At 38.1% G+C, this 12,433-nt stretch overlaps 1 long non-coding RNA gene across 1 annotated transcript in view; it reads right to left on the reverse strand.

Annotated features, from left to right (window-relative positions):
• LOC129145152 (uncharacterized) overlaps positions 1 to 12,161 on the reverse strand; it is a 64,202-nt gene extending 52,041 nt beyond the window's left edge. The window contains exons 1-2 of the long non-coding RNA XR_008550292.1: positions 12,043 to 12,161; positions 11,781 to 11,924 (exon numbers count right to left, since the gene is read on the reverse strand). This is a non-coding gene — a long non-coding RNA (uncharacterized LOC129145152). The remainder of the gene's footprint in view (positions 1 to 11,780; positions 11,925 to 12,042) is intronic.
• Between the last annotated feature and the right edge of the window lie 272 nt (positions 12,162 to 12,433).

The raw sequence follows: 12,433 nt of genomic DNA on the forward strand, positions 1-12,433 counted from the left end.
GCCCAGCTCTGAGTCTTCACCTTCCCTGCCAGGCCACAGCAGCAGCAAAAACTGGAACAGTTTCAGTTGCTCTACTACTTGCAAAGTTTCAGAACTTTTCCTCTCTGAGGTTGGCTGCTAAAAGCCTCCACCTTAAGAGGCCCAGAGCAGCATTCTGGGATATCGGTACCATAGAGGACAAAATCTGCTAATGCCACATGATGAATGAATCTGGGCCCCCTTCTGCTGTCACTTATATTTCTTATCAGCCGCCCCATCCCAAAATTTGATACTTTTTAGCATTTTCCCTGGGGCTATCTATCCTCACCAGCAACACCCTCCAGGGGGAACCAACTACAGCAGTCTTTTAGCTTCAGTCACGGGTTACAAAATTACACCCAAATTTAACTCCTCTGCCTGGCCCAGCCATTAATTACAGCACTGCCACTGACCAGGTACACAGCTTGCATTGTTCTCATGCTCCACTATTACAGTTCTTGTAAAATTATCCTTGATGCTGTCACCCTACATCAATTACTTGACCTTCTTCCGCTGTAACTGGATTGCAGATTGTGAAAACAAAAATAAGTTAGGTTTAGTTAAATACAAAGCAGTCTTTTTTTTTCCCTCCTTGAAATAAACATACAAACATATAACTCCTTGCAAAGACATTAAAATGTTGAATGTTAAACTTACTATACTGGAAAAAAAATAGTTAACTGTACAGTTGAAAAACTCAGCAGATGCTACTTGGCCATGTGATCAAGGTTAACATGACCAATAATAAGACTTAGCTACATCCAGTACTCTACACATGATACACGAATCACTTCTTTGGTATTCCTTACCAAAAATGTGTAACCTTAATCTAATCATGAAAAAAAAAAAAAAAAAACAGCAGAGAGACCAGCTTCAAAAGACATTATACTTATCCCTGGAAAAATGGCTACTGGTCCAGGGTACTCTGGAAAAATGTCAAGGCCACAAAGGACAAGACTAAGAGTCTGTCACAGACTGGAGAAGACTAAGAAGAAATAACTAAAAGCAATATAGATTCCAGGACTGGATACTAGGATACAATAAAAGACCCCAAGAGAAAAACCAATGAAATTTAGATGTGCTTGAGTTTTAAGAAACTTAAATAATGTATTTAATAATATTATGATACTATATTGTAATGTATAATACTAATACTATATATGAAATATACAATTACAGTAATTCTGATTTTCTGATTTTGATAATTGTACTATGATTATGTGAATCATTAATGTAGGGTAAGCTGGATGAAGAGTACATATGAATACCCTGTACAGATTTTGTGAATTTATGTAACTTTAAAACAAGTTAAAAGCAAAAAATTCATCTAATGTATCAGGAATTAGATGCTCCCAGGTAGATTCAGTACAAAGCAGTTTCCCTCATATTCAGGTTTGAGCATCTCAAAAGCTTCTCTCCAAAGTGGCCAATTAGGGATAAATAGGAAACTCACTCATAAAACTGGCAAAATGTTTTGATTGAGTGGCCTGGAGAAAGCTGGGAACTGAATTGAGACAAGACTGCTAATTTCACCCAGACCACCTGCCTGGTTCGGATACAAGCCAGTGACCTAAGCATGATGGGCCATTACCAGCCCTTTGCTGACATTCTGAAATGACTACACAGGAGAATCTGGAAAGGAGAGATTTGCAAATGACATGAGAACGGCAGAGCAGTCATGACTTTTCATGGGCGTTCTGAGATAGGCACACATATCCATGGAGTCACCGGGACCTACGCTGCATAAATTAACAGGGAATATTCACCCAAAATAAAACTTGTCCACAGTAAATTGTGACTTGCAATGCATTGCACTATCTGAAAAAAAAAAAAAAAAAACCCTCTAGAACTTTTCATCACATTTCTGGAGGCAATAGAATGAAAAAATTTTAATAAAATAATTTCTTAGTTTGCTCTTTTCTGTCAAGCCTGCAACTGCTTTTTCTTTCTTCTGAAGCAGTTCATATTATGATGAGTGAAAGAAGAGAAATAAAAAGAGCTATGATCATGTCAACCACAACCAAACAAATACATATTTATTCAAAAGAACTCCCACCAGAAATCTTAGAAGCCTCCCAAAGTCTCATTCTTTTTCATATTCTAACTCTATTAAGAACTGAAACGTCCATTTCTTTTATTTTAAATTATTGTCATCGCCCCCTGTGCATATACAAACCAGTGATTTACGCTGTGTCAGATGATAATACCCTAGTAAATTTGGTATTTTAATGGCTATAATAGCTCTAATAAAGAAATTAAATCAGATGTCATAGGCAGAATGCACATTTTTGCCGCTAACAATAAACTGAATTATAACAGGCTAAATATTATAAAGCAAAACTTGTATCCATTTGCAATTGAAAGCGTGTGTTGAAACCACTCTAAGATAAGCAGAAGAGGTTCTGAAGGCAGCGGGGGAGGATGCAAGGTGCTGGTTTCCTCCAACACAGTCTTTTATGATGATTCACTCTAAATCTCATGCTGAAGAGCATCATGCTGCACCCTGCCCCAGCTCAGGTCCAACCAAAATCCTAGAACCCAAGCCCGCAATTTTAATATGCATATAATTTCACACAGTTGATGAATATAACACACCATGGGTAAACAGCAGGGAGGGGCTAAATGGAAAACTCATTTGTTAGTTTTCCCACTTGGAGGTTGTTATTTTTTAAATTACTGATATTGGACACTGTGGGAGTGCCCTTTTTCATACACACTGAAGCACTCCACTGGCCCCAGGAGTCACTAAGACTAGTGGATTTTAATAGTTATAGATCTTAAATGGAGGGTTAGAAATTGTTTCTTTTCATTACAATTACAACAAGGAATTAACCCCAAGGGTATCCACTTAATTTCATAATATATAGACTGGAACGCTAATGTGGCTCTTCTACGGTGTAATAAAGAGGCAACTGGCCCTTCTCTCCCCAGGGTGGGTTTCTGTAAAATGTATCACCAAAAAAATGTAAAATGGAGAAGATTTGAAGTTAACAAGCTCCATAATGTCACCAGCTCCAGTGGCCAGCAAGAGAAACCCTGGTAGACACTGAGTGCTGCTTTTTTCTTTTCCAAGGGGAGCCCAGTTCCAGCACTTTTCTTTGAATCATTTCACTGACACAAGGAAAATGGAAAATGAGAGAAGGAAGAATAATTTACAATTAAGCACAGAAAGTCACAAGACAGAGAGAATTGGACTGAGGTGGGACCTGCATTGCATGCTGGCCAACTCCAATTATGTCAGTTTAACCCCCTGCACTCTGCAGACACCTCAGCTCCACTTAACAGGAATTTCCTCCCTACGTGCTGGAACCTGCAGCAACTCCAAGGATTAGAGTTTTCCCTCTTCAGAATCCAAGCATCTGAAGCCACTTCCTGGCAGAGGTTTAAAATCTTGGATCCCTGCTGATAAGCCCCTGAGGCTAAAGGCATTTTCATTTCCTAATGCTTTTTCATGATATTTGACTATGGATTTCTAGGGAAAATAGAGGAAGGACACTACTTCAGAAATAAAGCTATAAACAGAAGTGGTACAGGGACAATGGGAGAGGCAATTGGCAATTCAATAAATACGCAACCCAGAGAGGAAACTTTCTCCCCTTATATTACGCTTTTTCAACATGGATGAAGCAGTTGGCCCACTACAGCTCCCAACTAGCCATAAACTCAGGATTCATTTCTTGCTTTCCCACTGAAAGTGTCAGTTTTGTTTGTAATCTGCAAATTTGCCAGTCAACTGGGGAAAAACTGATGATCCCGAGAGGGGAAAAAAAGGAAGATCACTCAACTCATTTGTTCACATCTATCATGCAGATCACATTTCCAGAGACAGAACAGATCATATAGGAAAGCCACACAGGAGTTCCAACTTCAGTGAAAAGTACCTCTTTATAAATTGGAATTCTCAGCTTCCCTCCCGAGATAGGAAGCAGGTGTCAAGAGGGTTGCCTGGAGAGCACCAGAGAGGAGAAGTAGCTAAAGAGGGCCAAGGGAGACATTTATCACAATAGAAAGTTGAGAGAACCATCTCTGCTGGCTCAGAAACCATTCCTACAGAAACCATTTCTAGGAGAGTTCAGTATCACTCGCAAACCCAGGAGTAACAGAAAGAGGAGAGGAAGGCATGTTGCTACTGGAAAACAAACGCAGTGAGGATTCTGCCAGCAAACCAGTGAGGCAATACAATTAGCAGGTGAGTCTCAATTAAGCACATGGCCAAGACTTTGTAAATATAAACCACGGAGCCACTATCAAGGAAGATGGAAGTAATGCATATGCCTCTCTCCTTGCATTTTTTCATTCTTCCTTCCATCCCCTTAATACCACATGTCTCTAAGCTGTTTCCTGGCTATATCAAACATTGACTTATTAAAAGTTGTGTGCATCTCAGAATAGCTTCTTAAGCGTTTTTCCCCAATGGCTTTAATTGTGTTTGTTCTGGGCTCATAAACTTGGGGAACTTGAAGCATTTAAAAAACACACACAAGTGTGGTATCCAAATGTTTTGGTTTCTCTAAGCTCAATGCACTCTAATTGACTCTTTCCTTTAAAAATTATAATTAAAAGGAGCAAGCGCACCTACGTAGAAATTTCTTCATTTGCCTTAAATCTTTTCATGCAGGAAACTGTTAATGTCCTTTGTTTTGTTTTGTATTAAGTAGAAATAGGATACAAAACAATTCTTTAATTAGAATTACATGGAATGTATGCCTTACAAGTTTGATTTTCTGAATTTCCCCCTGACATTTTCAAATTGAATATCATATTCAATATCAATCTAACCAATAAAAAGCAATTTAATTTTTATAATGAACCAAGAGAATATCTAAATTTGGCATATCAGACAGTTTTTGTCTCTGCTGAATTATTTTAGGAGATGTTTTAGTCAAACTGACTTGCAAATTTCACATCCTTCAAGTAATATTAGACTATAGCCTCTTGATACATTATCATTTAGGACTAAAACTTATTCACACCATACCTCATGGGAAAAGTATCTGAAATATCCACTACTGTTTGTTCTGTTTATAACCCTATTTGCTTTATAGGTCTTATCTTCTCAGAAATTATAAACTTTTCAGTATCACACATAACTTCATAGTTTTTGATTTTTCAGTATTTCTCACAGTGTTAGTGATGATTTGGATACAACAAATACTTTTTTTGTGATATAATGCTTCCTAAATGATATAAATGCTTAGTATAACATAAACAGTATAGGCAAATCTATTTACCCTACATTGCCTCTGCCAAATGGCACAGGCTATTTCAAAAATGGAATAAAAACACACCGAAGAAATCCCATCAAATTTTTGTTATTTTCTACATTCCTAAGCTCACTCTGGCAGATAGCTAGAGGAAGAACAGAAATCATATCTCTGATAGCTACACTGCTGTGAAAATCAGAAACATTCTCTCCATTCTTTTCCTCTGGCCCTGGCAGTCTATTGAACTTTTGCCCAACATGACCGATGACCTGGGAGATTTTCACAAAACTGTTTCTTCTCCCATTTTTCCCATTTGGTCAAAGGGATAAATCATTTTCTAAGGGCAGAAGGATTTCTGGGACATGCTAAATTGAAATAGTACTAGGCTTGCAATTGAATGTATCAGGCGACTGTTTGAATATAAGAGTTTAGGCTTCCAGAATGAAGAGATTAATTAGGGTTTCACCAGTATAGACCCAAAATTTAATCCACGAGATGGCCTAAGTGGTGAATATAGGTGGAGGGGAGGAAAAGTATGAGGCTTGAATTACAGAGGGCTCCCAAGAATATGAGGGGAAGTTATCAAAGGATATGAATGAGAAGGAATAGGCAGTGAGGCATCCTGGCTTGTGTATACATCCTGTATTTCAAGTGACATGGTTGTTTCTAGGAGCGTGATCAAGTCTGTCAAATGCTGCTGGTAGGTTAGGTTCAGATTGTTAGCCATTGACTTTATCAACATTGAGATTATCTAGCTGCTTCAGTGAGTGCTAAGGATAAACCATGATTGGCATGGCTCCAAAAGTGGAGCAGAAAAGACAAAAAGGACAGAGTTTAAGAAATCTTCAATAAGAGGAAAAAGATGATTGAGGTGAGGAAGAGTAGTAGACACCCAGTATTTTTGAAGATAGAAATATATTTCAGGGTACTCACATATCGATGAAAACACACATGAAAATTAAAATTTTGATTTTTCAGAAGCACAAAGAAATAATCGTGATGTGATTCCCTTGATAGGAAAGGGGGGTGTCCAGTTGACAGGTGAGTGAGACAAGCAGGGGGAGCTCATCAATAGCACCGGGGAGGAGGTCAGAGTTCAGGAGGTGGATAGATGTGGTGGTGGCAGCAGATGGAAATTTCTCATCTGATGGTTTATGTTTTCTTATCCTCAGGCCTTTGAGCAGCTGCTGTTACTCAAACAGCCTTCCTTGACCACTCAGTCCAGAAGACTTCCTTTACATAGGGCCTCATACAACCATGTTTTACTACCTTTATTGCATTTATGACTTTTTTGAACATTGTTGTATAATTTGTTTCTACATATCCCAACTAAGATCGTAGCTCTTACTACTTTACTTCTCTATCCTCAATTCCCATATCTGAAAAGCACAGAATCCAAACAGCAGTTTTGTCTATAATTGTGGAAGGAATAAGTCAATGAAAGTTTTAGAAACAAGCAGTTCTTAGAATCCAAGAGATTTCAAATAAAATACTGCCAGGCTCTTGTATATTTTCTAGAGTTATCCATACAGTTTGCAAAGTATGGATCACAAGTGCCTGCATTACTTGCTCTATTGAAAATGCACATATCTGAGAGTTTTGTAACAGTGAACTAGGTCATCCATGGGTGTGTAATAGGCTACAGACAAAGATCAGTATCAAAGAGGAGCAGGGGTCTCCAACAGGAAAGTTTCTGCTCGTCTAGGTAAGACCCTGTATTTGGCATACAAATCATGAGAGAAGGCAAAACCAGCCAGAAAATAGAGAAACCTCAGGAATTCCAAGCCATTAAGAGGAAACAATCCTTAAATGTTTGTCTATCACTTGATAGTTGCTTTCCATAACTTTGTTTTAAGTATGTTGCCTTTCTTTTTTTATTATTATTTTTCTTTTTTTAAATTTCTTTTATTTGTTTAAAGATTTATTTTTATGAAAGAACTATTTTATTTTTATATAGGCCAGAGGCACAGGGAGGGTAAGAGAACTCACCAGAGACAGAACAGGAAGCAGAACAGGCAGATGGACTGAAATACACTGCTGAGGGGAGCAGTGGGCGAGATAGGAGAGGTTTGCCGTGCCATGTGGGTAGCTCCTGGTGGGCCAGCAATCGAACCCACACTGCAGCGGCTGCGGACAGCCTCACAGCACTGTGCTCAACTTGCTGCGCCCCAGGGAGGGCCTGCTTTCCATAATTTATATTAGTACACCACCAAATCATTTCAGAGCTCAGTTAGTATTGTTGGGCTCATTCTCACATAGCCATCAACGGAAACCCTGAGATTAAGTCCTCTACACAAAGGAAGTTACCTTCAGCCATGGAACAAGAGCTCACAATCATGCTGTGCTTTTCTTAGCCCACCTAAGTCTGCAATGCCTCTAAGAGTCACAGAGTGAGAGTCAATGGTTGGATGATACTAGCAGTAATAGCTGACATATATATATATATATATGTCAGTAACACCAGCGCTAGAAATATACACACACACACACACACACACACACACACACACACACACACACCTCTGTTTTACTTCTGTGGGTTGACTTGCATTGACCTGAATCAAGAATATTTATGAAGAAGAAATAGTGCATCTATGAATACCAACTCCAAATTCTGCTAGAAGTGTTTATGCCTGCTTGAGCTATGCCAAAAAGCAATTAACGTTACCCAGTGGCCCTGGGTTTAACCTGTTATTTATACCAGTTCGGCAGAGGGGATCCATGAAATTATCTATGGCTAGTCAGCTTGGAAATTTTCCCAGACTATTTTTTAAAGGTTAACTGGTATTGCTGGTCACCCTTGCCAAATAGAAATAAAGAAGAAACTCAGAAATAGGAACTGGATATCCTGTAAAGAAAAGAAAGTTTAGTAGAACACAAGGGAGTTTTGATTAAAAAAAGAAAAATACAAGATGAAATCTAAGAGTTTGCCCTTTTCCTTTAGATTTTTAATTTTTAGCAGTAGAAGAGGATTTGTTTTGAAAGGTTGATCATTCTTCTTCCAAATTGTGTTTCCAGATGAGAAATAACATTCCATTCTCCTCTAACTCTCCAATGAAGGAGAATTTCACACCCCCTGTTCCAAACCACATATTAGAATAATAATATTCTGCCCAGGGTGTAGAATGACTTCTATAATCTGCCTCCTTGTTCACCACACAAAGACTTGTGCAAAAATGGAGTACAAAGGATATTGTTTGATTATGTCTCCCCAATGAGGTAAGTGCCTTTTAGTTAAGGGGGAAATAGAAGATCAATTTACAGAACCCACAAATGTGTTAGAACAATTCATATTTGTTCTTTATACTTCCTTCCTACCATCTTCCCTCTTCCTGTCCATTAATTTTTCATGGCATTTACTGCCAATCTTGGGCCTTCTAAAGCAATGCAGTGTGATCTGGCCATTAATAAATGTAATCATCAAACTGAGGTAGAGAATATAGCAGTACTGTTGATAAAACTATCTTCCCAGCTTTGGCCTCTTCTGTTGCTCTGCTCACCTTAATTGCTTTTCCTTGACCTTGAAACTTGCTTCATTTCTATCCTAACACTTAATTCAAATTTTAGAGAAAAGTTATGAAAAAGCTGTATCCATTAGCAAAAAATTTAAATAAGAAAAATCTCCCAATAGAAGCATTAAGTAAATTCTAATTTATTTTGTTTGAAATAATATAAAGATATTTAAATTCAATTACAATGAACATTCAATACATGTGGGAATGCTTTGGATATGCATTGTTAAAGAAAAAGGATACAAAATTGCATAATTATAGGATTATAATTATATAGAACGTAGAAAGTGGAAATACAATTAAATGTTAACAAATTAAGATTACTGTGAAAATTTCTTTTGTTTCCTCTGTATTACAATTGTTCTATGAAGTTAAAATAAATTTTAACTTAATTTTTGAGCTTAAAATTTTTTAGCTTAGATTTATGGCCTAAATGAACCCGTATGTCTTCCAATTGCTCCTTTTTCTTTTTAGGTATTTCTTGATTCTTGGAGTAGATGTTCATGGGCAAAAAATCATGTTTGGGTTAGGCCAAATTTCTGTTCTCTGTGCCAGTTGATAAGGACAGGGATTTAGAAGGAGAAAGTTACATAATCAGAATTTTATTAAAACTGTCTGGGATTTTATAGATCATCAGTTTGAAACCCTGCATTTCATAATGTAGAAACTAAAGAAGAAAAAGCTAGAAAAATAAAAAGAGCAGATATGTGGGTTGATCCAATAGACACTTGTGAAATTTTTGTAGTTGTAATTATTTCAAAGGGTTCTGAATATGGTTAACAGTAGATCTAGGTAGTACAAAACTGCTTTCTGTCTAGTTCATTCTCCCCTACCCAGCTCTTTTCTAGTGACTTCCAGTTTTTTGTTTCAAAAAAATCCTGTTTCTCTAGAGTCTGCAGAGCGATTTTTTACAACACTCAGAGAGAGTGCTGGTGAAGACATTAAAAAAGATGTTTTTTAGAAATGTCTTAGTTCAAGGAGCAATGTGAGTAATCAATGTCATAGAAACCTGCTTTGTGCAGAAGTTCCCATTCACTAATTTCTTTGCCTGAGAGTGGCTGACTACCTACCCTGAGTCCCTCTCTCTAAATAGCTCTTGGTCAAAACCACCCCATTCAAGTTATACTGTCCCAGAGCAATTCCCTAACTCCCAGGTAAACCCAAGAACAAATCTGTCTTATCCTAAGACAATGCAACGATACCATCACATTCGAAGCCCATTTTTAAAACCTATAGTTCATTTCGATTGAAATTGTTTTGTTTTCAATTTCTTTAAATGATAAACCAAAAAATAAAGACCCGTTTGAGAGTTATAGACCTTCTCTTCACAGTAATCAAGGAGAGTTGAGCAATTGTGTAATGAATATAATCAATTTAAACAATCTAGTTTGAATACTCTTTCCCTTAATAACAAGAAAACTTTATATTTTAATTTTTCTTCAGTTTTACTTAATTTCTCTGTTAGTTATAAACTTAAATGACAAGAAAATTAATCTGTGGACCCCCTTTAATTTGTTTTTCAAAATGTAGTTACTGTACCAGTAATTTGGGCATCATCTGAGAGCTCATTAAAAACACAGAATCTCAGGTGCCACCCCAGATCTACTGACTCAAAATGTGCATTTGGTCAGGATTCATAGACAACTGTGTTATATTAAAGCTTGCTAAGAACTGTACCACTGTTGTGGTACAGGGTACCAACTGTACCCTGGACATTGTCACAGGGAGAAAGAAGTCAGAATTCAGTATGAGTCCCAGCTCTGTTACTTACTTACTGGGGCAAGTAAGTCCTCATTTCCTCGATGCCCATTTGCTTATACTTAAAAGTCCTTACAGCAATGTTTACCTTTGAGGATTTTTATGAAGATTTATGATTGCTCTTATTCAAATAAGCAACTGTAGTGGACCAGTTACTGTTTTAAAGACTAGAGCATTATGAGGAACAAGATAGACACAAGTCCTGCCCAACAGATAGTCCACAAACATGCCTTGAGCATGGACCATGTACTGCAGTCCAGGAGTTCCAGCAATAAAATAGACCCTTTTGGAGCTACCATTTGAAAACAAGACACAGTTACAATTAAAAAAAAAAAAAAAAACCTGCTAGTGTTACAAAGGACCAAGTACAAGTGCAAAGAGAACTTATATTAAGGGAATTAATCTAAGTTAGAGGAGGGAGTTCTCAAAATCTCTCCACCTTCATGTAACATCCTTGCTAAAGAAGACAAACAGAAGATTTCCAACACCATTGCATGAATGATGCCATCAGTGATGTGTCAGTGCAATAGGAGACCATTAACACAGACCTGAAGGGAAAGGGACACAGATTGGGGGATGTAGTTGGGGGAGCGCGGAAGGGTTACTGAAGGGAGGTCAAGGTGTCCCAGAAGAAATGTCATTCACTGAGAGAAAATGAAGAGGATTAATTCTCATAAATGTGGGATTAGAGGGACACAAATGTAGAAAATAATATAAACTAATTCAGGGTTTCAAAAAAGACAAGTGACATAATCCACAAAACATTTTGCAAGAATCCCTTTGCATTTCTGAGAATAAACTAGATTGATAGTGTACCCTGAAACTGCCTCCTCCCTGGACCCCTAGATTTCTGACTTGCTCCCCTGTAAACCTGCTTCTGAATTTGTCTCAGACATACTCTAGGCCAGAATTTTACTTTGGTACTTTCTCACATGCTATTGTATCAAGCATGTTTTATTTTGTTTTTTTATTCTGATGCTTTGACATCTGGGACCTTGCTGACCCTGAAGAGCCTGACCCTCCCAAAACTAGTCAATTCCTAGAGATCTTAAGCAATTCTCTTTTCTTGTGTAAATCAAACAATCCAGAATCCCTGCCCCGCCTCCTCTTTTATCAGTCTCTCTCCACACCAGACTACTCTTCAGCTGCTTTTAATCGCCCCAGGTCTAGTTTAACTAAAGACAATTCCTAATCCCAAGCCCACTGAAATTATTCAAACCAGCCAAACCCAAATCTGCTTACCCTTCCTTTCCATTCATTCCAATTAAATTAACAATAAAGCACTTACCTGTATTTCCTCCTCATTCCTTCTGCTGCCTGACCAACTCTGGTACCTTCCTTTGTGACCTTGTATGGTGAGGTCCAGCTAGTACTGTTGGGAACCATGAGAACCTCTTTTCCATGGCAGTTGAAAATGGAGCCACTGGTCCCACTGTACATAAATTTAAAAAAAAAAAAAAAGTAACATTTTTAAAGCAGTGTTGTACAACCATCCCAGGCTGGGTAGGTTCACTGTTGGTTCTAGCGATTTGAAGGAGAATTTTGCAGACCTTGGCATCATTTTCACAGCTTTTAATGGTAAGCAGGAGAAACAAGCCAGCAGGGAGGCAGCAACTTGAGCCTCTTGCAAATCTCTTTATGCTCTTTTCTCTGGGCTTTCTCTGGCTTTCTCGCGTGGTCTCCTCCTCTAGTGGCCAATCTCCCATCTCTGAGTAACTGCGCCCTTATATCCCTGACCTGTAGGGTCAGGTGTGCACAATTGCACATGCACACACACCTTTGCTCAGGTGTCCATAGTCAGGCACTCATGCCCCCCACACACTGATCCTCCACGTTAACAAGATTGAGGCCACAGGTGATAGCCACAGAGGCCAATGGCATAAAAGCCTAATGGACTTCATTTACTCTACAAAAGTTACATCATTTAACTTTTGTACCACT

This window comes from Talpa occidentalis, unplaced genomic scaffold, assembly GCF_014898055.3.
Source record: "Talpa occidentalis isolate TD23 unplaced genomic scaffold, MPIMG_talOcc4v2.1 talOcc4.9, whole genome shotgun sequence".
Classification (NCBI taxonomy): Eukaryota; Metazoa; Chordata; class Mammalia; order Eulipotyphla; family Talpidae; genus Talpa; species Talpa occidentalis.